The 24187-nt window shown below is 44.1% G+C and overlaps 1 protein-coding gene, 1 long non-coding RNA gene and 1 pseudogene across 2 annotated transcripts in view; 2 read left to right on the top strand and 1 right to left on the bottom strand.

Annotated features, from left to right (window-relative positions):
* Nucleotides 1-24187, bottom strand: part of LOC137668903 (protein FAM118B-like) — a 398331-nt gene that overhangs the window by 258080 nt on the left and 116064 nt on the right. The gene's annotated exons all lie outside the window — the stretch shown is intronic.
* The window catches only part of LOC137668860 (serine palmitoyltransferase 1-like), a 283413-nt pseudogene that overhangs the window by 255233 nt on the left and 3993 nt on the right, over nucleotides 1-24187 (top strand).
* On the top strand, nucleotides 7440-10184 carry LOC137669009 (uncharacterized). Its single transcript, XR_011049027.1, has 3 exons — nucleotides 7440-7550; nucleotides 8235-8308; nucleotides 8783-10184. It is a non-coding gene; the product is annotated as an uncharacterized lncRNA (long non-coding RNA).

Raw genomic sequence — 24187 nt, 5'->3', positions numbered from 1 at the left:
CTCTTTGTCTAACTTAAGATATCCACACACTCCTTGTTCTTTGACTAATAGCAAGTCTAAGGCCGGTCTATTTTGCAGAGTCATTTTAGTATTGGCTTGGATCTGTTTGTTAACAATTTGGAATCCCTTTTGAGTGGCTCTTGATAAAGATTCTACTTGCCACGTTTAGATTTTCTATTAGCATCTGATTTTCTAAAGCCATCAGTCCTGGTAAAAGAAAACTTTGAAATCCCCATTCAAGTTGTGACCCCAGGGGACAGGCTGAGTGGCTGAATGAGGAACTGGGATTCATGCTGTTACGCTAGTAAGATTGCGCATTCTACCAAACCCTTGTATCAGAGTTAGAATTAAGTTCTCATTTATGACTGTATTGGCCTCTCCATCTGTATCAATTTCTGCATTTCCGAACATCACTGCAAGGGAGATAACCCAGAACCTTGTGATCCCCGGGTTAATCTTAAACATAAAGGTCCTTGTTTTACAGTCCATTCTGATTGTGGTGATGAAGCTGGTTTGATCCTGCTGTGATGTATCCACGGAGTGACTCCCTCGAGCTTGACAGCTGTGTAGGTGGTGAGCAAAATCTGGAAAGGTCCTTTCCACTTCTCTTTTAGCAGTTCATCTGACCATGTCCTCAGGTACACCCAGTCTCCAGGTTGGTATTGATGCACAGGCACGTCCAGGGATAATGGTGCACTCACAGTGATGTACCTGTGGAGCGAGGACAAAACCTTTCCTAGAGAGATAACATATTCTTTTGGATAATGTTTCCCCATGATCTCAGGATCAATTCCTGTTTCTGTCACCTGATAGGGTTTACCATAAATGATTTCAAAAGGACTAACCTTTTCTTTAGTTTTAGGATTCATTGCAAAGCTAAGGGTAAAGCACCTGACCATTTTATCTGAGCCTCTTGGCAAATTTTTACTCATCTGTTTATTTAAGCTTTGATTCATTCTTTCTACTTTTGCACTTGATTGAGGTCTCCGTGGGGTACGGAGGTTCCATTTTACCCCTAACACTTTAGCCAAACTTTGAACAGCTTCTGATACAAAGTGTGGGCCCCTGTCTGAAGATAGTCCCATAGGTACCCCAAATCTTGGTATTATTTCTTTAAGCAATATTTTTGCTACTTCTCTTGCCTTGTTGGTGCGACAGGGGAAAGCTTCTGGCCAGCCTGGAGAAGTACCTATCATTACTAAAAGATACCAATACCCATTTTGCCGCAGTAATTCGAAAAAGTCTATTTGCCAGTAGTCTTCTGGATTGTTTCTTCTCTTTGTTGCTCCTGATAAAGGTCTCTACTGGAGTATGTTTGTTCCATCGCCTGCAAACAGTCATGTGTTATTTTTTCCTACCAGGATCTGTAGTTAGAAAGGTTGCTGGATTCAGGATGCTGGTTACTTTCAGCTCCACATCCTCTTGTTCCAGAAGGACGGTTTGATATTTCAGCATCTGTCTCGGTGACAGCCAGTGTCCTCCTTTTTGTTTCAGAACAGTTGTAACTGCATGGGGCACAAACACAGTTAGCTTTTGCGCGAGTGTCAATTTTCGGGCCTCTTGGATCAGTAGTACTGTAGCTGCCACTGCTCAGAGGCATGCTGGCCATCCCTTACTGACATTGTCTTGTTGTTTTGAAAAGTATCCTACAGGTCTTTTCCGTGATTCTAGTCTCTGGGCCAACACTCCCAGAGCAATATGCAGTCTTTCATGTACAAATAGTTCAAAGTTCATTATCCAGAGGCGGCACCGTCCGGTCATCCCTAGAAATTCTCTAAGCTCCCGCTTTGATTTGGGTTCCGGGATTTGGCAGATAGCCTCTTTTCTTTCAGTTCCCAGATTACATTGACCCTGGGAAATTATGAATCCCAAATACGTTACTTCTTGCTGGGTTATCTGTGCCTTTCTCCGGGAGACCTTGTACCCTGCCAGTCCCAGAAAGTTTAGAAGATCTATTGTTATCTGTATGGAATCCTCCCTGTTACTTGTTGCTGCCAGTATGTCATCCACATACTGCAGTAAGGTGACGTTTTCATGCATCCTCTGCCAGATCTCTAATTCTTTGGCCAATTGATTTCCAAAGATTGTAGGACTATTTTTAAATCCTTGCGGTAACATTGTCCAGCACAGTTGAGTTTTTCTACCAGTCGTGGGACTTCCCCCTTCGAAAGCAAACAGTTCCTGACTCTCGGCTGCCAGTGGGAGACAAAAGAACGCATCTTTTAGGTCTAATACGGTAAACCATTTATCTGTTTCCTTCAGAGTGGTTAAAAGAGTGTACGGGTTTGCCACTACTGGGTGGACATCCTGCACGATTTGATTTATAGCTCATAAGTCCTGAACCAATCTATATTCTTCTGAATGAGGTTTCTTAACGGGCAGTATCAGAGTGTTGTATTCTGATTGTCATTCTCTTAGTAACCCAAAATTTAGAAATTGTTCTATTAGTGGTTTTAGTCCTTTTCTTGCTTCCAGCTTAACTGGATATTGCTTTCGTCTTACCGGTCAGGCGTCTGGTTTCAGCTGGATGATTACCGGCTCTGCCGCTCGGGATCGTCCCGGTGTTCCTGAGGCCCATACAAAAGGTGTTACAGCGTTTTCAGTTTCTTCTGGTATCTCCTGTAGTTCGGCTGCCTTCTGTAATATAAAAACTTGGGCATCCAAAGCTTTATTTTCAGGGATATGGTTTTGGATTTTTCCTTTTGTAAAAGTAATTTGTGCATTCAATTTACTTAGCATATCTTGTCCTAACAGTGGCATGGGGCAATCTGGGATGTAGAGAAATTGATGGGTTAACACCCTTTTTCCAATTCCAAATTTTAAAGGCTGGAAAAATGACCGATCTTCTTTCTGCCCTGTGGCACCAATAATTGGCATTCTTTGATCACTCAGATTACCCTTGCATGTATTTAATATTGAATAGATAGTTCCCATGTCTACTAAAATTTTATTTTCTCATTTTCCAATCTTATAACCAGGGGTTCTGTTGGGGAGGGTTTCAATTCTTCCCCCAGTCCTCCTCAGTCTGAATCTAAAATTATCATGTTAGCAGCTTTCCTTGGCATTTTCCCAAGGCCTCGCCGACCTGATTGCGGACACTCCTTTTTCCAGTGCCCTTTCTGCTTGCAGAAAGCACACTGATTTTTTTCTAATTGCTTTGCAGCACCTGGTACTTTATCGGAAGATTTTCTTCCCTTTGGCCTGCCCCGAAAATTCCATTCTCTAACCCTATTATTTTCCTAGGCTATAGCTGCTGTCAGTTGCTGGTTGTTTTTAAACACTTTTTTTTTCTTCCTCTACATTTTCTCTGTTGTTATACACTTTCCAGGCATTCTCTAACATTTTGTCTAGCAAGCGGGCATCTGCCCCCTCTGTTTTTATATCTGCACTAGACTGTCCCATAAAAATGTGTATTAAAGAGACAGCGTCTACATCATTTTCTGGATTCAAATCGGTGTATTTTCTTGCAGCCTCTGTTAGTCTTTCAAGGAAAGAGGAGGGATCCTCATTCTTTCCTTGAATGACCTGATACAATTTAGACCAATTCTTTGACTTTGGAATAGCATTCCGAATACCATGCAAAATCAATCGTTGGTATTCGGTCAATAACAACCTCTGAGCAGGAATGTTAGGGTCCCAATCAGGATTACTGGGAGGAAGATGTTCATCTAGCCGTCCTGCTTGTGCAGCTTGTACATGCACTCGTTCAGCCTCCTCTCTGGCCTTGGGCCAGAATGAGTCGTTTTTCCTCAAAAATCACCAAGTTATGCAAGATAATTTGCAAATCTTTCCAATCGGTATCATGATTTTCAATTATAGTTTGCTACCCATTCAGGGTCCTCCCCATATACTCCTGCCATCTCCCTCCAGGATTTTAAATCCGATACAGAAAACGGCACTTTTACTCTAACTGGCCCCTCTGGTCCTGCTGCTTGTCTGAGAGGGGCTTGTATATTAGCATTTCCTGCCTAGTCCTACCTGCTACCGGACTGAAACCTGCTTCACCATCGGTACTATCTGAATCACTCTGTTCATTATTCCTTCTAGGTCCAACTAACATTTGAACATCCTCCTTGTTCTCCTCCTCCTTTCTTTTCTCCTTATACTTGTTACACCGCCTGCCGATGCTGCACGCTGAACAACAACGCTCAGGCACTTTCTTTTTCCCTGCCTCTACCGCCAATACCTCACCTTCGCTTACAGTCAAACCACATTCCTTACACACATCATAATCATCCCGTAATGCAAAGAACAAATTCACATACGGCATCTCATCCCACTTTCCCTCTCGTCTACAGAACAACATTAATTGCAGTATTGTGTTGTAACTTACACTCCCGTTCTTTGGATATTTCTCCTTATGGTCTAGGATATACAAAGGCCACCATTGATTACAATATTCTACAAGCTGCCTCGGGGTGAGAGTGTCTCCCCCCCCACCTTTTTCCAATGTTTCAATATACATCCTAGAGGAGATTTTTCAGAATCCCCCTTCCACCAAAGGTTTGTTACCCGTTGCAAAATAATATCAGAACACAAAAGCAGTATTAAAACACAGAGACACAAAAGCAACGACTTAACACAGACACAGACACAAAACCAATGACTTAACACAAAATAACAAGATGCTGGGGACTCAAACCCCTTGTACTATTTTCAGTGGGACTCTAACCCACCCCTTCAGCAGACTGTTTGTTTCCCATTTTACGAAGTTTTAAAATTAACACAAATACCCGAACAAGGTTATATACACAACAAATAAATCTGTCACAGTTCAAAGCCGGACCGGCTGTTAAACTGATAGCAAACAGTGAATGGCAAAATGCTGCTCGCCTCCCCCCTTTCACCCTTCCCTCCCCCGAAAGGGAGGGAACGGAGAACACAGAGAGAAACTTGCAAGCTGAAAGTCAAAAGCAGTTTCGCTAAGCAGCAATGAATATACAAATATATACAAATATGTACAAAACCAATATTCAACCCAAAATCCGGACTCCGGGCGTCCCCGTAGTAGCGTACGGATTATCACAATTGTGCACACCAAAACCAATAGCTTAACAACGCGCAGTTAATTCAGGTACGACTTATTTGTAAGCAACCCAAAACCAATAGCTTAAGCAACCAAACAACCAAGCAACCAAATTAAAATACCGGTACCAATACTCACAACCAATGTCGTTAATCTCCCAGATAGCTGTTAGCTGTCTCGGAAACTCACCCGACCAGGGAATCAGAGGCTTCCCCGAAAATACTCCGGTGCGCGCTGGAGTCCTCACGATTCCTCTGGTCTGTGGAGATTCTGGAGAGCTTGTCCCATCTGGGGTGCCAAATTCTGTTACCGGAAAATAGTAACCAAGAAAACTCTCCAAACCAAATGATAGTTTAGAAAGCTGACATTGGTTTATTGCAGCGCTGGGTGCATGGGGGATCTCTCCTCCTAGCATGCACGTCTAAGAACAAAAGCTTGCTCCTTATATACAATTCCAAGAAAAAAACCCACCCAATTAAAAAACAACTTATACATAACACATTATGTAATGCATTACGTAATGTCTTTACACATGCGTGCTAAATTGGGGAAGGGGTCTTGGGTGGTCTCTGGGGGTCGCTGGTGGTCACAATTCCCCTTAAATCGTGCTTGTGCGCAAGCGTAGTTGAGGCCTTGTTTACAAGTACATGTGTTCTCAAGAAGAAGATATGGTTTTGGACTTATCTCTCCTCTGACACAAGAGTTTATGAATCAAGTTAATTTAGACATCACAAAGTTGTTCTTTACAGTTTTCTTCTGTCTTTTGGCCTTATATAATTAGCAGAGACCTTTGTTTTTCTAAGAGTAAGCGTAAACAGCATGAATCTTTGTTTACTAGAACCTTGTTATCAATCCCATAAACAAACTCTATCTACAAAACATGTAGATACTTCAGAACCTATTATTATTATTCTAGCTAAAAGGAAAATTATTGACACCAGTAGTCAGTTTGGATGTGGCCACCCTGACATGGAGATTGACATTGTAAAGTATGGGTGTGAGTCCTTCCATACCCATTCAGCACAGGGCCAGAAAACAGTCCAAGGCATGTTTAATTTGCTAATATAGAACTAGCCTTAAAAGGAGTGTTGGAGTTCAGGAGGCGAGTTTTGTTCCTTCGTTGCTTCAAAATCAGATCTTCTCCAGAAGTCTGGAGACTTCTCTCTTTTTTTTGTGTGGAAGTTGTACATTTTTGTTTGAAAATGAAGCTTTCCCAGCATTTCTTAGGAAAGTGAATTCTGATTTCAGGAAAGTTACAGGGTGCATGCGTTGGATTCTCAAATACTTGCTGAATCTTAATTTGGCAAAGGCTCAGAAAACATAGTTAATACATTACATGAAAGTTACGGTATTGCCATCAGAAGACCTCATGTTAAACTCCTGGCTTTCTTCAAATAGTTGGGTAAGATGAATTTTGTAGTTCAGTTTACTACAGCTGTGACTGACAGAAAAAGTTTTAAGATTAAAATTAAGTTTGAAGCTCGTAAGCAGCCTCTATGAGTAAGTGTATAGTAAATACAAAGCATGTTGTTCAGGCAAAGACTCGGTGTGAATGGAAGGGATACAAAGCTTGCTTCCTACTCATCTTTTCTCATTTACTCTTTGGAGGGGGACAAATTATTCTCTATTTCAATTAAAGAATTATGTCTATTTTATAATTAGAAGTTAATACTGTGTCTCTCTGAACAAAACCTAATTGTTTTAGTAGCTCGTCTTAAACCCTGTTCTCCAGCAAATAGGTTTAAATTACAGTGAAACTTTGTAACTTGTCTCCCTACTTGTAGAACGCTACTTCTTAGAAGTCAGGTCACTCCTAGGGAACATAACTAAGAACAGATATATTACATGGCTATACTGTGTATTGTCTTGCTACCTTGTAGCTGGACCTTGGACTGCTTTTCCTTGTCCTGTATGTTACCAAATGCTGTATCCCCGATGCCTAGATATGTGTGCAGTAGTGAGACAAATGCAGTGTGTGTGCCTTGTGCATTACAGAAATAGCCTGTGCTTAGTTAGTTTGTAAGTGTCGGTGAGTGACACCCCAGTGTTTGCCATTTTGTGGCTGGAGAAGAGTATCAGTTTGATTTGTCTCTCTGGAATGGACTGTGAATTGAAATAGCATTGTAGAAATAATGCAAGATGCTTTCCATACTAGAGTATAATTTTATTTTTTCAAGTTTAGAGGAGCTTCTGACTGACAGATGATGTTGTAAAGATTTTCTACAGGAAGTAATTTAAAATCAAAAGTCCAAAAAAATAAACCTTGTTTCTTCTTATCACATAAGTGGGTAAAAAGATTTATTAGTATTTATTTTCTTAATAGAGACTCCAAAGACTTGACTTAGCCAGCTGTGTTTTTATCAGCAACATATAGGCCTAACACTAATATTTCTCCTACATCTTCATAAGGATCCTTTCAAAATTTCTGAATCATTAATCCTTTTTGGAAAAGGAGGAGTCTCTGTTGTTACACAAACTTGCTGAAGCTTCATTTACTAAACTCCTGAAGAAAGACACTCATGTGGTAAGTTTTGTTGTCTTTACCTATTGCAAGCTGAAATGCACGTGTTTTGTTATTTCCTGTTATGTACTTCAAAACTCAAGTTAAATTTGCCTATAAAACTGGTGCTTGGAAAACTTCTATGATGTTCATAAGAATGAAGGCTGTCGTTGGAACAGAGTTCTGGTGGGATATGTTAACCATTTGAGGTCTAGCTTTCTGTAATTTTGCTTGTTTGAGTCTATGAACTTGCTTTTTTGTGTGAAGAACCTCATGTTTTGTATGTAGTTTTTTTTCCATCTTCAATACACATTGGTTCTCTTTCTCCCACATGAAGGAGATGAAGGTCGAGGAGGAACTTTTTTATTTCAGGTGGCAGGTGAACAAGATGACGCAACAAAAAGAAACTGAAGTTAATTACCTTGAAAATATGCGTAAATGTGATTTAATAGCCTACTTAATCCAGCATTTTTGTCTGATTACTTGGAGATGAAAGCCGAAGCAGCTATACCCTAACTTGTTCTATGTGTTTATGCTCTACTAAAATTAGAGATTGTCTTGCACGACCTTCAAAACCTCCATTTGGGAAAGAACTTGGAGTTATCCTGACACCAAACTCATAAAAGTTAGTTATATGTGTTTGGTGATCAAAAGGATATGCCATCAGAAGTTTGCAGATTAATGACTCCTGTATTTCTTTATTTGTAGTGCATGAACAGTGGTATTGCATTAACTCAGGCCCACTCTCTGGAGAAAGAAGAAAAATGTCTTCCTCCACCCAGGTTAGTAGAAAGTCAATACATCATTTTACTGGATATGACTCTCTCTCTTTTCATACAATGATGGGATTTTGCTCAGTAGACTGGCTTGAATAGTTGGTCCTGTAAAACGTGGGAAAGGCTCCACTTTGAGGTATATTTTCAGTGACTGTTACAGGATGCCAATACCCTGAAATCACTGTATCAAAACTCCCTGAATCTGTGATCAGCATGTTGCCTGTTACCAGGCACATTTCCACGAGCTGCGCATCTGCAGGTAAAAAAGATAACAATCAAATGTCTGTGGGGCGTATGGGGGGAAAAAAGTTAGTCTGACGATTTCTGTGCAGTCATATGTCTTGTTTCTGGTTGAATTTGAATTCATAATAATTTCCCTAGAGATAGTGATCTTAACGTGTTAAAATTAGTCCAAAAAAAGTTTAAAGCTGAAGGCAAGGAGTAAAGTTTACTGTGTATGTTCTGGTTTCCTTTTTCTAGTATTCGAGTAGTGACAACAGTGGAACAAACAGAACAAGAACTGGACAAAGCTGCATCACTTCTTAAGGAAGCTGCACAGTCTGTATTGAATGAGACTGCTCATTTGGATTCGTCTTTCCCCAACTGATCAGGATAAGTGTTTTACACCATATAGTGACTTCACTTCAGATATTCAAGTTCTTCCACTGATGGCATTGAAACCTGACTAAGTAAGAAGATTATTCCAGAATGGTACAAATGCAGCGAGGGGAAGAATGCTGACTTTTGGAACTGGTGAATGACACAGGGTACTTGCAATTCAAATCCTACCATTTACCAGCATTCCTTACAATGGGATATCGCTGTTACATACAGGACTTTTTCATAAGTTGCATCTGAAAAAGTTTAAAATTTATTTCTTCAAACCCTTAAACGTTTTCAAAAATGGATATGAACATTCAGTTTTCTCCATAAACATCTAAAATGTATCATTTTCTCTGCTTATTCTCAGAACGTAGGAACTTCAAATAAATGTCAAGGAATTATTGCCCCCCTGCCCCAAAGGGAGAGAGCTGTTCCTAATACTGCCAAAAGGGAGAAAATAACACATTAAGAGAGAATTTTGTGCTATATTATGTCGTTTATTATTGAATTATAGGAGGGACTTAAATTCTTTTTTGTTTATATCTTTCTCTAACCGTTTTTGGAAGCCAGTTTTTAAGAATGCCTGGCCAGAGAATTCCATTATCTAAGTAGTAAATTAATATTAAATACTATTTGCTTCCTGTATTTCATATTGTACTTATATGCATGTTTGATACTATGGGTGAGGTTTTTCATATTATTTCCTTTAAAACATCTAAACTGAAACCTCTGAATTGTCAAACTGGTGTAATCCCATTGCAGTATGTTCAGTCAGGGGGCCTTTACACCAGTCTTGAAGAGGAGTCATAAGCGACATAAAGAATGAACCAAGGTTTTGAAACGGCAACTAAATACTAGCTTAGTCAAACCACTTTGAAGCACTAAAATGGTGTCCGTTAAGTTTTCTCTCTAAACAGCTATACCTGAGAGGGGAAGACTCACAGATAACTAATAAGAGTTTAGATGGTACAAATACTACTGAAATACAAAGCGGTACGTGCACATAAAATGCCCATAGTAATATTTGGAGGTTCTGCTGTCAGGATTTTCAGTAAGCACAGATTGACGTTACACAGATGGACACATGACACCAATCAGAGGAAACTGGCAATGGGGAAATGACTTATAAAAAGCTGTACCTTTTTATAAAATAAAAACTATAGCTATATATTTCAGGATTTTGATTTAAGAATGCCCATTTAACAATTTTATATTCTTCCTGATCTGTATTCTGGTTGTTTTGTACTTAATGTGCCTTTTTGGTTGCTGCTACAAGGACTACAGGACTATTTTTAAGAAACATCCTTGTTTAAATAAAAAGTTAATAATACTTGATTCCGATTTTTACTTATCATATAATTGGATTTTGTAGCATGATCAACCATATTTTGTTGAATATTCTGCATCAGATGAGCATAGTCTTGAACTCAGAAGAAACGTGCAGTTGTCCGTGCTTCTTTGCCTGCTGTACCTGTTTTTCTACAACACAGAGCAAGAATTTGTCCTGTGGTTTCTTCACCGTAGTGCCTTCACCTCGGTCCTGCCAAGTGATTCTCCCTGCAAATGTGAAAGATGAAATAGCAGGGGAAACTGCTTATGTTCTGAAGGCGAAATGACTAGACCAAGTTAGCTATTGAGAATTTAAGTCTCCCTCATAGCCACAAAGGATTTTGTCACTTAGCACAAAACCTGCCAAGTCAGAAAAATAATTCACAACTGAAGTTTCTGTCAAGTGTAAAGAATATTTGGATCCATACCCGAGTTGTTTTGTGAGACTTTTTGAAAGCACCAGAGAAAAAAAGTGCCGGACCCTGTCCTCCCCTCCGCGCCTCTCCCCTCCCTCCCTGCCCCGTGTCGGATGTGCCCCGGGTGACAGGGGGATGCTGGGGAAGGCGGAGGGGGAGGAGGGGAAAGGAGCGCGGCTTCCTCCGCCCCCAGCCCGGGCCAGCCCGTTAGCGGGGGCGCAGGCCCGGGGCGGCGGTGCCGAGGAGGAGCTGGCGGCAGCGGCAGCCGCTCCGGCCGCAGGCGCTGCTGGCCCGGGGCTCCGAGCCGCGGCGGCCGGGCGGGCAGCACGGTCCCCGGGGCGGCGGGGGGCGGCGGGCCGCCTCGTGGCCCTGCTGGCGGCCGCCCGGTCCCTCTGCCTCGGCTCGGCAGGCAAGGAGCGGGACCCCCGGCCGGAGGGGCGGCGGTGCGGGAAGGGCTATGCGGGGAGAGGGGAGGCAGGGGAAGCTGCGCCGGTTAGTGGGAGAGCTGCGCGGGTCCGTTTGGGACCGGCGGAGCCGCCGGCATCCCCCGTCGGTTGTTGATGTTGGTTACTTTTCCTTCCTTTCTTCCCCCTCTCCTTTCTTTCGTTCTTCTTTTTTTTGGTTCTTCTCGGCAAAATGCAAACGTGCTGTTGCGGTGTTTCACGAGGGGCGGGGTCTGGCAGCAGGCGGGGGCAGCGGGGGCTGCGCCGAGGAGGGCTCGCTGAAAGCTTTCCCCCGGGCGCATCCCGGCGCCCCTGCCCCGCTCGGGCGGCGGGTGCTCCGTGCCTGTCCTCGGCCGGTTCAGCGCCCCGAGCGTGGGTGGTGGCGGCTGGGGGGGAGGGGGAAAGAAGCAGAAAACAGAGGAAAAGTTGGGGGTTTCGTTGTTGCTCGGGGTGGATGGCATGAGCGGAGCCTCCTCCTTCACTCCGCCCGCCCTCCAGCCCTCCCGTCGGAGGGGTTATAATAATGTGTTATTACTTGGGCGGTTGCGTGTTGCCAGAATCCCAGCGGGAACCAGACGGAAGGGTGGGGGGTTAAAGGCGAGGGGGCAGCCGCCGCCCTTGCCGCTGATGGAGGCTCGGCGGGGTCTCTCTGCCTGTGTTCTTGAGCTTTAGAGGGTCCCCTTTCCTCTGTGGACCTGCCCGAGCCTCGGGGACTGAGGAGGTCAGCCTTTGGGCTCGGGAAACACTAGGACTCGGTTCAGCGAGCTCCGCGCTTGTTTTTCGGGCTCAATCAACTGCCCTTCTTAACACCTGCCCTTGCGCCGTGGCAGCGGCAGGGCGGCTGCTGCCCAGTTGCCAGTTTGTGCGGCATCTGCGAGGCGAGCGCCGCGATTTCTGGGGCCCTTGGGGAGCGTGTGGGGTGGGAGAGCCGCGATGGTGTAAGAGCTACAGTTCCTGGAGAAGAAGCCGCAGAAACTATTTTTTTTCTTTTTTCTTTTTTTGTCCCTCCACGCACGCCTAAGATGTGTGGCGCTTTCACAGCCGAAAAGGGAGGTTGAAGGTTTTCGTTTTCCCTGGGATGTGAAATGCACCGGGGAGGGAGGAGCTGTTGGGTTCAGCTCGTTGATGAAACCATTCTCTGGAAAATTGCCCTCTCCCCCTCTGCAGCAGATAAACCTTGCTCGCAAGCTCCTTCCCGGGGGGCTTTGCCCAGGGCCTGAGGGGGGAGATGACAGGCTGCACCACTTCCATGCCAGGGCTGTAACCCTTCCCGTGCCGTCCTCGCCGGGCAGTGCGGGAGCTCGGCGGGCAAGCAGCGCCTTCCTCCGCCGCCTTTCCTGGCTTCAGCCTCATCGCACCGCAGTGCAGGAGGAGACCGATGATGTCTTTAAGGGCAAACAGCGATGCTGCAGATTAGAGGGGACTTGTCAATCAATTGCGCGTTTGAAAGAGCTTATCTTGCCTTGTTGCTTTCGCTAATCCGTTTCCCTGTCCCCGAGAGGTGACACGTGCCTGTATTCGCTGTTCTTCAGCTCCGGGGTCCTGGGTCTTGCCCTTTGTCGCGTTACCGCGAAGGGCGAGGGCCCGCAGCAAGCTGGAGGTGTGGGGGCTTTCCGGGGGCAGAGCGGGAGGCGGGCGTGTTCCAGCTCGCGGGTTTGGGGTCAGTTCCCGTCGCGTTTCTTTTTCCTAGTGCCTTTATTGCTCCCTTGGGAGGGGGTCCCGCTCCCAAACTGCGCGGCCTGCCTCGCCGCCCTGCCCCTCCTGCGGGGTCCCGGGCTCCGGGGATCTCCCGACCGGCCGGGCGGGGGGAGGACGGCGGGGGGGCTGTGGTCGAAGGCGGCGCCTTCTGCGGGGGTCGGGGGAGGACGACGGTGGTCCTCCGCGGGCTGAAACAGGAGATTCCGAGCTTTCTGTCCCTGTCCCCACTTTCTCCCCCGAGCAGCCGAATCTGTTTATTTGGAGGCAGCGGGAGGGAGGCGTGCAGGGTCCACGGAGCGAGCTTCCTTCCTTCCTTCCTTCCTTCCTTCCTTCCTTCCTTCCTTCCTTCCTTCCTTCCTTCCTTCCTTCCTTCCTTCCTTCCTTCCTTCCTTCCTTCCTTCCTTCCTTCCTTCCTTCCTTCCTTCCCTTGCAGCCCTTCCCCAGGCCCCCCTGCAGCCCCTGAACACCGGCTCTTGTGCATCTCCCACTGGCAGCCTCTTTCCGTCCCCCCAGAGCCTCCCCGCGGCTTCCCGGGGGGATGCGGGCTCCCGGGCACCGCCGGGCCGAGCGCGGAGCTCCCCCCGGGGGGGCGCGCCGGGAGCGGGGCAGCCCCGGCCGGAGCCGCGCTGGGGCGGCTCGGGCTGCCAGCGGGACCGCGCACCTCCGCCGGCTCTTGTGGGCAGCGGTGCTGCTCTCTCTGCCTGATCACCAAAGGCGTAACATCAGCACTTCATGATAACTGACGAGGTGGGTTTGATTTCCTATCGTCATTTTTCAGTGCTTTGGACATTTTCTGTTCTTTCGCATAACAAGATAATGAAATGGCTGTTCTGTACAATTAATGGCTGAAAGATCAAATGTTAACTTTTTTGTTTCAGCTTTATCCAGGATAATATTTTTTTTATAAGCCAGCTTCATTTGTGTTTATCGTGTTTGTACTGAGTGAAGTTTTGCCTTGGTGTCAGTGGTGACAGTGAACTTTAGTTGCAGAATCTAAACAGCCTGTGATACCCTGTACCTTTGTATGCAGCCTTTAGGCTTAAAATGTGGGAGTATTTAAGTGGCCTTTAAAGCACCTGTACTTAACCCGGAATAGGTGCACGTACCCTCTACATGTTCGAGAAATAGCTGATATTACGGAATACTCGATGGTAACAAAATTCCCATTTATGGCTGTTCAGACAGAATATTTTATTGGTGAAAGACTATAGATCTAAGTTCGATCCATCCTTAGATTTCCGTGGTCAAGCTACACAAAGAATTGCTAGCAAACAGTAATCAGCATCTGCAATAATGAATTTCCTGACTTTTTCACGGATAAAAGAACTACATGGAAGAAGATGAGACGTAGGCATGGTCATGTGCAGATTGTTTTACTGAAATGTGCTGATTTTCAGACTTTGTTAATAAGCAGGTTTTAAATACTTTTTTTTTTTATACCTAATTTGCTATCTTGAGAAAAGACTTTGAAAATGTTTAAGGATTTTTAAAGGTCAGAACTTCTAAAGAAGTTGCTCTCTTGTTTCTTGAAGCTTTTGCTATTTCCTACACCTTTCTTTTCCAGTCATCTTCCTGCTTTTTTCCCTTCATTTTCCAGGATAGCCACCAAAAAGAAATGCATTGTTAGTTGCCTAAAAATGACGTAAGCAGTGAAAGTGTTTGGTATCCCGTAGACCTTGTTTGAGTGCTTATGTCCTCATTTCCTAAATGCAGAGGCATGTTGCTGTTGTCTGACTGGTGGGAGGCAAGGGGTGTGCAGAAAGTTGCATTCAGCTGGGGGTTTATTATGGTGGTACAAGTTAATTGGATTTGTTAGGTGATGATTCCAGTGAAAATGTCATGACTCGGTTTCAGTCTAGTTCCAGTGCGCATCTGTTCCGTGGTGCACAGTGCTGGTGAATGCTGTGCAATTTACAGTACCCACATACTTGAGGGTTGAAGCGTAAGTTGAAATCTGTAGCGATGCAGAATAACTCAAGTGTCACTGATCACCTCGAAGTGCAGAAGGCCAGTTTTGCCATTTTAGTAACTTTCCACTAATTGAAACCATAGAATTAAGTGTGGATAAGATATCACAGCTGCAGTATCAGACATGCTGGAATTACAGGTCAAAAGTGGAAACGATTTTTGCATGCTGTGAGGTGAAGACAGCAAGATAGTAATGTTTTTTACAAAGGTGAAATTTGGTGGTATTTGAGAGGCCCTCAGTTTGAAGATGAAACATGAAGTGCTAATTAAGTGCTAGTTAAGAGTAATAAGATATAAAAATGCAAAGTGCTGCAGTGGAACTGCAATGGAGAAAACGGACAGCAGGATCCCGGCTGTCATTAGTTGTGGCAGTATCGACAGCACGCGTAGATGAGTTTCAGGTCATTGATGCATGTTTATTGCAAGCAGCATAGCTCTTTTTATACAGTACATGTTTCTGCTTTCATGGTTATTCTGAAGCAGTGCTTTGTTTAATGTTTCATTCTATTTCTTGATACACTTTGTCTATTTATTTTGCAAGTATAAGTGAAGCCACATACCAGTTCAGCAGTTTCAAGCGCTCCTTACTCCTTTCAGCAAGCTGCAACTTTCTTCCTCTTTCTCATGCCAGCCTAGCACCTGTTTGGCAGTCCTCATTGTAGATTCAGCATTTCTCAATCCCTTCTTTGTTATGATTTTTCCCGCTAGCTGTAACAATATTGTAACAATATTCCCCAACAATTCCCCCTTTTTGTTTTAAAACGATCATGGATACATCCATATTTCCACCTTTTCTTCAGGCATCATAGGATCAGCAGATCCCATAAGTTCTTGAACCATCCATACCTTTTTTACAGCAGATTCTATCATGCTCTGTACACACTTAAGGATACATGGTAACACAAGCGCAATAACGCAAAGCACAAGCAAGCCCATCAATAGTATTTTAATCAATCTAGCGAGCCACCCTCCTAGTCCCAGGCCCTCTAACCACTCGGATAGTGGATCTGTCTCCTTTGTGATATGTTTCATGTTTTCTTTCATTTGGGCGAATTGTTTGTGTATACTCTCTGAGTGGTTGGATAAGTTAAAGCAGCACATTCCCTCAAAATCTTCCCAACCATGGCCTTGTGCTAATAGAAGACAATCAATAGCAGCCCTATTTTGTAGTGTAGCGTGTCTAACTGAGTCTACATCTAACAGCAAATTACTTAAGGCCGCAGAAGTAGCATTGGTCTGTTTTGAAAGCCAGCATCCCAACTTATTCAAGGTACTTAACGCTCTGGCAGCAGCTGCTCCAGGCACTAGTAAAGAAGCTGCAAAAATTTTTAATGTAACCCAGACATTGGTTTTCGGTTGAGATGGTATCCGTGCTGTAAGGCTTGCTATGAGAGTATATAGAAAACCAGCTATATACAACCCTCCCATCTTCAAGTGACTGTCTCCTGATTCTGAGTTACTTCTTTTTCCTTTCCCACGGCAGGATATCCAACGAGGTCCTACATCTGTGGAAACACAAACACAAGCATAACCCCGTCCCCAGGTTAGTAGATCATGTGCTCCTGTCCACTGCCCGGTTTGCAGATCTCGAATGAAAACTTTTACACCAGGTTCCACCTGCGATCGTCCCCTCATTGACCCAAAATGCGTTACAACAGGAGGATCAGTTTTATCAGTTCAAATTTGGAGAAAGTTCAGTACATATACTGCTTTATCCAGTCTAGCTTCAGGTGTCTCACCACTCATTCCCCCTTTTTGTTTTAAAAGCATGAGTTTCAGAGTCTGATGTGCTCGCTCAATGATCGCTTGTCCCGTGGGAGAATGAGGGATGCCAGTAACGTGAGTAACACCCCAAGCCTGTAAAAAGGCTTGCACCTTAGCAGAACGATAGGCAGGCCCATTATCAGTTTTTATCTGTTTAGGGATGCCCGCAGTTGCAAAAGCTTTTCGCCAGTGTCGAATGACGTGACCAGCATTTTCACCTGTTTGTGCTGTAGCAATAAGTAAAGAAGAAAAAGTGTCAATCGTTACATTAATATATTTTGACCTGCCGAATTCAGCAATGTGAGTTACAGTTGTTTGCCAAATGTCCAAGGCCTGCAGTCCTCGAGGATTAGTTCCTTGTATCTGCGTAGGTTGCGGCAGTTGCTGACAATCAGGACACATAGTCACAATATTCCGAGCATCACTGTGTGACAAATGAAATTGTCGTCGCAGTGCCCGATGTCCTTGATGAAAAAACTCATGTGACATACGTGCCTGCTGTTTATTGTCCGGCACCTGTATAGTCATTGCAGTGGAATTTGTGGGGTCAGAATCCAAAGAGTCCACTTGGGCATTGCCTTCTGCAATAAACCCAGGCAAATTAGTATGACTTCTTACATGTAAAACATAAAACAGTGCAGTTCGGATTTGAATTTCTTGCCACAGAGCTCGCAGCAATTCAAAAACACACTGATTACGTGTGTGCTCTATAACAGATCTGTCTAATTGTTTTATAATGCCAGCCACATACGCTGAATCAGTAATCAAATTAAAGGGAATGGGAAAATTCTGAAATACTTCTAATACAGCTCGTAATTCTACCACCTGAGGTGAACCCTTTTTTTGTACTACCTTAGATTCCCACTTGCCCTCAAAATACCAGACAAGGCCCGCCTTGCCTTTTTTTCCAGATCCATCTGTAAAAATGGTAATTCCATCCACAGGAGTGTTTGTACGCAACACTCTCGTGGTAATTGGAAGTTCCGCACTCAATTTTACAGCAGGATGGGAGGGCAAGTGGTAAACAACCTGTCCCAAGAAATTCTCCATGGCTGTTTGCAAAGCAAAGCTATTAGCCATACACCACTCAAAGTATCGAGCTGCAATAAGAACAGTTAGTGATGCAGGATCTCTGGCCACAAGCTCCCGACATCGCATCTGTCCTTTGATGATAACCAGTGCTCTGAATGCAATAAACCTTCATACCACATAAAAACATTAGAAAAAATCATACAAGAAAACCAGTAAAACTAAAATTGAACCTGGGCTTGCACTACCACCTGCTGGAGAAAGGTAGAGCTGCTGGATGGTGAGAAAAGAAAGCACAGTATGTTTGCTCATCTTTCATTAATTTCTGAAAACTCTCAAGTCATACCACTATCACATAGTCATTTTAAAGTGGCACATGTTATCGTAGCACCTGAGTCCTAATCGCAGCCATAACGTGAGCCTTATGTTCCACAGTACCCACTTGTGCACATGCCTTTATCGTAGCATTCAAATCTGGCTCTCCAGAACAACAACGCTCAGGCACTTTCTTTTTCCTTGCCTCTAACGCCAATACTTCACCTTCGCTTACAATCAAACCACATTCCTTTCGCACATCATAATCATCCTGTAATTGGAAGAACAAATTCACATACGGCATCTCATCCCCCTTTCCCTCTCGTCTACAGAACAGCATTAATTGCAGTATTGTGTTGTAACTTACACTCCCGTTCTTTGGATATTTCTCCTTATGGTCTAGGATATACAAAGGCCACCAGTGTTTACAATATTCTACAAACTGCCTCTGGGTGAGAGTGTCTCCCCCCCCACACCTTTTTCCAATGTTTCAATATACATCCTAGAGGAGATTTTTCAGAATCCCCCTTCCACCAAGGGTTTGTTAGCCATTGCAAAATAATATCAGAACACAAAAGCAGTATTAAAACACAGAGACACAAAACCAACGCCTTAACACAAAATAACAAGATGCTGGGGACTCAACCCCCTTATACCATTTTCAGGTGACTCGAATCCCTTATACCACTTTCAGTGGGACTCTAATCCACCCCTTCAGTAGACTGTTTGTTTCCCATTTTACAAAGTTTCAAAATTAACACGAATATCTGAACAAAGTTATACGAGTGCCACAATTACCACAATTACAAATAAATCTGTCACAGTTCAAAGCCAGACTGGCTGTTAAACCGGTGGCAGACAGTAAACGGCAAACGCCGCTCGCCCCCTCCCCCCTTTTCCTCCTTTTTTCTCTACCACCTCCCACTCCCCCTCCTGAGCTGCCGATGATTTTACAGCCTCCCAAAATTTCCCAGGGTCCCGAGGGAACACAGCAATGCCCGGTAAACTAAAGGATTTATTTGAAGGGGTATCAATCTTAGGTCTACAAGAGGGGCGCTCTGTGATACTGAGCGATGGAGTGCCTGTGATAATTCTTCTTCTCTAGCAGAGGAGCCTTCTGTGGAGAGCGGAGGTGTAGAGGGATGGGGGGGAGAGCGAGCATCGTCGGCAGCTTCTGATATTACTTCGCTGAGCAGTCGCGTTGGATTGGAAGGGGATAGTTGCTCTAAGTGTTTTGGTTTCTGAGTTATTCCCTCACTGTTCAAATTCTTGTAGTATTCCGCTACTGCATGGGGAGCAGTAGGTACAGGCGTCCTCACTTTTTCCGGCGCCTCTTCTGTTTGTTTCTGTTTCTTGCCTACTGAAGCACCAATGCCACTGATGCACGGCACAGGAGGGTTAGGAGGCTCCGGATTATCTCCTTTTTCCTCCTTATCTTGCTGCTGCTTTACCTTTTGTACAGTCTCTTTCATCACACGCCAAGTTATTAATAGTTCTACAGCAGCTCTATCTCCGTATGTCGCTGCCTCAAAGAGGGCAGATCCCAAGCCTTCCCACACTGCCAAACCGAAAGCAGTAATAGGGGATGCATCACACCTGTTCTTCTTCCCCCATATCAACATTTTCCGCAAAACGATGGGTCTGGGAGACTTATCCCCCGTTGTTTTAAGACTGACTGCCACATAGACAAAACGGTACCCTCTTCCTTAGTTATCGTACCCCCCATCGTGCCCCTGGTGCCTCACCGAATCCACGGTGTCTCCTTACCAAGTTCCCGGGTAAGCAGCTCTGTCCGCTGCTGATCCACCAGCAAAAACCTTCTTCCGAACGTGCCTCGCAGGCCGGACGATCACATCAGGGTCACCAATTGTGGCAGTAACGACAGCACGCACAGATGAGATTCAGATCAATGATGATTTATTGCAAGCAGCATAGCTCTTTTTATATAGTACATGTTTCTACTTTCACGGTTATTCTGAAGCAGTGCTTTGTTTAACGTTTCATTCTATTTCTTGATAGTCTTTGTCTATTCATTTTGCGACTATGATCATAAGTGAGGCCACATACCGATTCAGCAGTTTCAAGCGCTCCTTCCTCCTATCAGCAAGCTGCAACTTTCTTCCTCTTTCTCATGCTAGCCTAGCACCTGCTTGGCAATCCTCATTGTAGATTCAGCATTTCTCAATCCCTTCTTTGTTATGTTGCAATTTACTTTTGCCCTTGATTTTTCCGCTACCTATAACAATATTGTAACAATATCCCCCAGCATGTATCCACACATCTTTCTATAAACACATTTGTTACGCTGGGCTAAGGAAGGAGTTGAAAACAGCTAGGTGAAAAAAAATAACCTCTTAACAGCTTTGAGCAGAGCTAAGAGATGGTATCACATGGCAAGGTTTGAACAAGTTTTGGCTACTTCAACCCTTTATATTTAAAAAAAAAAAGAGTTCAGCATACGTGTACTGCTTTGGCCACAGACATTGTTTGTGCAGCCAGCAGGGCAGAAGAAAGGTGTCGTAAGGTAACTCACGGGTGAAGGAGTTCTGGTTGTCACAGATGGAAAAATGGCAGCAACATTTGCCTTTGGGGTAGTCTGCTCTGGTACAGCTGATGGGCAGCATGAAACTTGCCCGGTGCCCAATCTGTTTAGCATTTGAGTATCTTGTTTGGTGACTGAGGGGAGTGACACAGGCCTTTACTTCCAGAAAAGAGGAGTAGCCTGGGAAGAGTCTTAGGCTGCTAGCACACACCTTTGTGTGTTTCTTTATTGTCCCTTAAGGTAGTATTGATGGATTTGAGAAAGCAATTGGAGGAAAGAGCATCTTGCTGTGGAAGCAGCCTCTGTTCTAGCTGCTGTGTCTCTAGTCAATAGAACATAGCCCAAAAGGGCACTGGTTATTCCTGCTCTTTTACTTTTCACAGACATCACAGTATTGCTTTTGCCAGGCATCAAGAGCGAAGAGAGAATTTTAAAACATCTGTGTTACAGATGGCACTGGAACAGCAAGGTGTAGACCAATGGATAACTTTGAAGTGCTCATGTGTTTAGCCAAAGAAGCTGGAGGTGAAAGGGGGTTAATATTGAGGTTTTCTTGGAAGATCCAGGTGTGGGTCCTGTCTTCTCATTATCACTTTTCCTGTGAAATTAATCCCTGAAGTTCATGGAAGAGCAAGCTAGCAGAGGATAGATAGCATAGGAGCATCATGCTGTGTTTCACACAGTCTCAGGGTGTGTGACCCCCTTATTACCTGCAGTTCTCTGGCTATTTATTTTTGTAAAGTGTTTTCACTATGGATTTTTTCCAAGAGCTATGTGAAACTGTGGGGCGTTCCTGAGCAGTAATCAAGGGCCATAATATACCCAGGAAGACAGGCTACGTGACTTCATCTAGAAGTACTTAAATTAACAGACTTGTTTTCTTGGCTGCTGAATGCTTGTGTTGTTGGTGTTTCCCCCTTAGAGGCACTCAAATGTCTAGGCAATATGCTCAGCATCTAGTATGAACATTTTGGTGTGCTCAGCTAAAATTACTCATTTTCATAAATCCTGCATCCACTTGAAATGTCTCAACTATTCGGAGATGACTGGAATGGAAATACACAGTATTACATTGATGCGGTGTTTGTTATCCTTCCCATAGTACAGGTGATGAGGAAAAATGCTCTGCAGCAGAGAGAATATGTTTGCTTTGTTAAAGGAAAATATTTCACTGCTTCTGGTAAGTGAAAATAAACAGAAATGCATATTTTTTGTGTATAGGAGAGAGAAAATACGCCTTTTTTTCCCCTCACTTGTATCTCAAGTTTTTCTTGTACCAGTAAACACACATAATACGAATGACCCCCTATGCAAAAACACGTTTAGCATTGAAGAAAGCGCAGCTAAAACTTCACCTGCCATTAATAAGCACCTGCTTCCTGGAGACATAGGTAAACGTGTATTTTGTTTAGGGATCTGCAAAAAGCAGCACGTAATCTTGCACGTTACCCACAGCTGAAATTTCTGATTTTGAAGCTTGGCCTCAGGTACGCAGTTTTGCCAGAGAAATCTTCAGCAAGTAATTGCAGAGATCTAGCAGGCTGTCAGTCCAGTCATACAAAGAGAAACTTTTAAAGCTAGTAACGAGTTCTCATGTTGTTTTCTTCGTATCTATGGTCACTGAAAATTACAGGGTTTGTGTTTAAATTTTGAGAATAAACAAGTGTGTTTAGATTAGCTTTTCATTTGTGTCAAAGCCTATTTTAAAGTACTAATAAATACCAAGTTTTTGTTATTTTAGCATGGGATAATGCTTAAAACACAATGGGATAATCCTTAAAATACAATATAAGGGAGCGTTTTAACATTTGGAAAGAGAGTTTGACTTTACTGTTCTTTTATGTACGAGCACATGAAATGCGCTATTGGAAAGCGTTTGACTCGTACTGCTGTCGTTATCTTTAAAATTCAGATCCTGGCCCGCTGTTTCTGTCTGGCACAGCAGTACGGCTATCCAGAGTTTGAGAAGAGTAATAGGATGCGTTGTGGCAGAACTGCATGAAACTCTGGTAATTTGCAGGGTTTTTTTATTAGACAGAAACATTTTACTGGTTTCCAGTGTCAGCCAGGTAAGCCCTCTTGCATCAGCACTGCAGAGAGCACTTAAATCATGAGGGATCCCAGGCCAGTTTGGTGCACCGTGTAACGACAGGACCGAGAATATGTCGAATCCCTGCCTCGTGGGAGTGAGTGTTGGTTTCCACTGAAGTCATGGTTTCCCTGACTTTGTGCATTTGTTACTGCTAATACTCGCCCTGTGAGGGAAGTAAACTGGTGAGCTCATTGTGTGCGTAAGTTACTGGTTTTGTTGTGTCTGGACCCCCTTTTAGCCAGGTGACCCATATATCACCCTAATACTGTAGGATTAGAGCATGTTTATTGCTATTCTGATCCTAATCCAGAAACTGTAGCTAAGACCAATTGTGTGGAGAATGTTGCTTTTTACCATCAATGTGTCTAATTCCCTTTGGGAGATGTGAGCCATCTTGGCCAGCTGAGCAGTGCTGCATCTCTAAAGGTCTACCCAGCACACTTGTTTCCTTTTCCTTGGGTCTCACAGACTTCCTACACCTTGCTCAGTGCCCGAGACACACAGCTGGGCTTCCCCTTGCGCCTTCTCACTTCCACCCCAGGACTCTCACGTTTGTTTCCATGCAGTGGCACAGCTTCAGTAAGAGGGGTAGAGTGTGTCCCGCCTTTCTGCATAGGGTCTTGTGGCCGAGTCGCTCCTGGAGGGCTTAGATGTTGAGAAAGGTCAAGAGCCCAGCTCTTCATTTATTAGGCTGGCGTTTGCTGGGCCAATGCATGACACCGAGTACCATCCCCAGAGTGTCCTTCCAAGCTGTGCTTTTCAGAAGACAGCGACTAAAACTGTTTGGGTGGTCAGAATGAGGCACGAGTTGTCAAGAGCCTCAAGCATCATGCCAGGAAAGTTTCTGGACCTCAGTGGAACTGGGCATTGGGTTGCTGTGGCTGGGGCAGTTCTGGCAATATCTAAATGTCCAGGTATACAAGGAATGTTTACACCAAACAGGGGATGGCTAATGAGATGTTCGAGATTAAACAGGTACATTTTTGAGTTACAGATTTGGACTTGGGTGTGCGAAGCCCGTCTGAATCCTATTTTAGATGCCTAAATCCTTTCTTAAGTTTTGGCCCATAGCAGAATTCTGTGGGACGTACTTTGCCATTGTAGAGGAAAGCCCAAGAGTCGATCCTGCAAATGTGAAGTGTGTAGGTAATGTTGGCAATAATGTTTTCTGTGCTGCTTTCATCATAGGAATAAAAAGATCAGGTGTGGAATGAGTGTTCTGAATAAAGAGAGTGCACCAATTAAAACTTAGCTAAGCTGGTAGTATGATTGTAGGAACACTAAGACCTTGAAGTTTGAATGACATCTGATCTTACGTTTTCTTTAAAGTTAGTTTTGTTCTATTTATTGTGAAAGCAGACACACACGGCAAGGGAATCCATGCAAATTCTGTCAGGGATTTCCAAGCAAGTTCAGGCTAAATTCCAGCTTTGCCCGTTGCTCTCAACTCCTCCGATCAGACACGTACCATATGGTCATACAAACAAATACAGGCACAGCTTTTTCTTTGTCAAATAGTGACAAAACAGTTTGGGACCAAATGCTGCAGAACACAAGTAAGCACTCTAACGGCTTGTTTCCACGAGTAGGGTGAGCCAACTCAGAAGAAACGTGCAGTTGTCCGTGCTTCTTTACCTGCTGTACCTGTTTTTCTACAATACAGAGCAAGAATTTGTCCTGTGGTTT

The sequence above is a fragment of the Nyctibius grandis genome, chromosome 11 (genome assembly GCF_013368605.1).
Source record: "Nyctibius grandis isolate bNycGra1 chromosome 11, bNycGra1.pri, whole genome shotgun sequence".
In the NCBI taxonomy this organism is placed as follows: domain Eukaryota; kingdom Metazoa; phylum Chordata; class Aves; order Nyctibiiformes; family Nyctibiidae; genus Nyctibius; species Nyctibius grandis.
The sequence above is the reverse complement of the archived record's forward strand: the minus strand, read 5'-3'. Positions and strand labels throughout refer to the sequence as shown.